The sequence below is a fragment of the Grammomys surdaster genome, unplaced genomic scaffold (genome assembly GCF_004785775.1).
Source record: "Grammomys surdaster isolate TR1022 unplaced genomic scaffold, NIH_TR_1.0 125881, whole genome shotgun sequence".
NCBI classification, from domain to species: Eukaryota; Metazoa; Chordata; class Mammalia; order Rodentia; family Muridae; genus Grammomys; species Grammomys surdaster.
Window position 1 is genome coordinate 3,199,534 of NW_021620706.1, and position 3,022 is coordinate 3,202,555.

Consider the following 3,022-nt stretch of genomic DNA (forward strand, 5'->3'; position numbering starts at 1 on the left):
TACTCAATGAAAGAAATGGAAAGGGGGAAAAAAAACTTCCCTGATTAGAAGTTAAATAGATTTGACTCACCTGATAAAACTTGATTTCTGCCAGGTACTGCTGGCACACGCCTTTAATGTCAACACTTAGGAGGAGGCAGAGGCAGGCTAATCTCTGGGTTTGAGGCCAGCTGAACTACGAACAAGATCCAGGACAGCCAGGGCTACAGTTAATCTGCAATGACAGAGTTTCAGATTAATGGAATCCCACACTGCATATAAAGACTTTCTGGGAACATTAAACGAAATGGAGTGTGCTGGTGAGTTCTTCAAACTTCTAAAAGTACAGTGACCAACGTGGTGAAGAGAGGACTAGAAGATAGATGAGATGCAACATGTCCTAGAGAGATCTTGGAAGACTCTGGTGAAAGGCTATTAAATAATCCAAAGCCTATATGACTATAAAATTAATACAGTTCAAATATCCGGGGCTGAAATCTCAGACTTATGCTAGACATAAATGCAGATGATCACCTGTAAATTAAAAGTAACTTACTGAGTTTAAAAATGTTAAAATGTAACCCAGCCCTGAATATTGGCCATTTGATACCTACAGCTGTCAAACTGATGGAGACAGAAAGTAAAATGAAGTGTTAGGAAACTGGAAAGAGAGAAGGAGAAGTTATGGAATGATGGATGTTGAGTCTCCTCTGTGGACCAAAAAACAAAAAAATCTTCTGGAGATGGGTGTATGTTGTATATACTTTATCACAGTAAAAATCAAATGGATGCTGGCAGGAAAAAAGACAGACGGGAATATCCATATTGATAAAGTCTACCTTGTTGCCTAAGCCATAATTTACCTGTATGAAATTGGCCTTTTTCATCTATAAAATTTTAGCCATAGTGTCAAGTTCAATGTTGCTTGAAAAGATCAAGTAAATTTTTGTTTGAGATGAGAAAAACAAAGAACATAGCTTATCTAAGAATTTGACTAATGTTAGAGACCAATATGACTGGATCTTCTCTGAGCATTTCAGTCCTTGTTTATTACGAGATCTAGAATGTTATCCAATGCCTCTAAGAACTATGCAAAGCAAAGTGTTTGCTTATCCTCCTGTTAGGCATGATTTTCTCTTTTTACAATAATAATATAGCTCGTATAAAATTGTATTGCTGGTTGTTGTTGTTTTAAATATTATTCTTGGCTATCTTTTTTCTTCCTTTTGTTAAATTTAGTTAGGACAGAGTAAAAAAATAAATCAAAGCAAATGTTCTGCTAGCTCCTGGTGCAGTCTACTGACACCAGGAAGGTTCTAATGGTAAGAAAACTGAATTGCGCTCTCTTTGTCACGGGCCTGAGTTCGTAGGCGCAGCGGGCCTAGCGAGGTCAATATGCCGGTCGCCAGAAGCTGGGTTTGTCGCAAAACCTATGTGACCCCACGGAGACCCTTCGAGAAATCACGTCTCGATCAGGAGCTAAAGTTGACTGGAGAGTATGGACTCCGGAACAAACGTGAGGTGTGGAGGGTCAAATTTACCCTGGCCAAGATCCGTAAGGCTGCCCGGGAGCTGTTGACACTGGACGAGAAAGATCCTCGGCGTCTGTTTGAAGGCAACGCTCTACTGAGGCGGCTTGTTCGCACTGGGGTGCTGGATGAGGGCAAGATGAAGCTGGATTACATCCTGGGCCTGAAGATTGAGGATTTCTTGGAGAGACGGCTGCAGACCCAGGTCTTTAAGCTGGGCCTGGCCAAATCTATTCACCACGCCCGTGTGCTCATCCGCCAACGTCACATCAGGGTCCGCAAGCAGGTGGTGAACATCCCATCCTTCATTGTTCGTCTGGACTCCCAGAAGCACATTGACTTCTCCCTCCGTTCTCCTTATGGTGGTGGCCGTCCAGGCCGAGTGAAGAGGAAGAATGCCAAGAAGGGCCAGGGCGGCGCTGGAGCTGGTGATGATGAGGAAGAGGATTAAATTAACACCCTGCTGCACTGGGGGGTTGTCAAGTTTTCCAGTTGACAATAAAACCAAATGGATAAAAAAAAAAAAAAAAAGAAAAAAGAAAACTGAATTGCCTGAAGAGTCCCTGAAACACATCTCATTACAACACCCTTTTCCCCCTGTTTACCAGAATTCTCTAATAAATCTGAGAAGAATGTTCAAGAAAAATAGACATTATCACATGTAATTACAAATGTATTAGATGTCTATTTGTATAAAAATACTATGCACAGAGCTCTAATCAGGGTATGTAAAACATATGTCCTTGTCCTCAAGGAGGCCGGTGTCACGAAGAGAAGTCAGTTTCCCCTAAGAACGTGACTGACTCCATTCTAAAGCCAATCTGAATGAAGACAAGAAAACCTCAATATTTTTTCTAAGCTCTGAGAAACCTTTGGCTGAATCGCAGTGTCTTATACCATAGCTTAAAGGATATATTTTCCTTTATGCATTTTGATATTTAAGAATAATGAATTCAAAAATTACTGGGAAAAGAGGGTCTGTAATTGATCGCCTAGGGAAACTATGCAAAATCCCTTCAAAATTCCCACCAGGAATAGAAGAGAGGTGGATGTAGGTACAGTTTGCAACCTTCCCAGGCTTGCTGCACTGGAATTCTAATTAGCAAGACCCCTTTAGGCAACTTTCAGCTCTTAATTTAAATACGGGAAGTGTTTCCTTAGGCTCTATAATACCTTGGCAGAGCTGATCCTATTTCCTGAGATTAAATAGAAGAAAACTCTTCCCCCGGGAAATTGAACCACGCACAATAAGATCATTCATTAGAATGTTCATATAAATTCAAAATATACCAAGCACAGAGCAAACGTCTACTTCCCACAGTCACACTTGGGAAACGCTAACTGGAACCATGGCCGGTTCCGCTCTTGAGACAGCGACTGGGGAACACGGGTTCTGAAGGAAAAGTTACTGAGACAATGAAACTAAGTGAACAACAGAAAAATAAATAGATAAATATCTTTTTCTTTAATTAAAATAAAACCAACAACATGTCAGCAGTACTTGGTTTTAACAA

General features: G+C 40.8%; 1 pseudogene; it reads left to right on the forward strand.

Annotated features, from left to right (window-relative positions):
* The first annotated feature begins 1,335 nt into the window (after positions 1 to 1,335).
* On the forward strand, positions 1,336 to 2,018 carry LOC114608243 (annotated as a pseudogene).
* Positions 2,019 to 3,022: the final 1,004 nt, after the last annotated feature.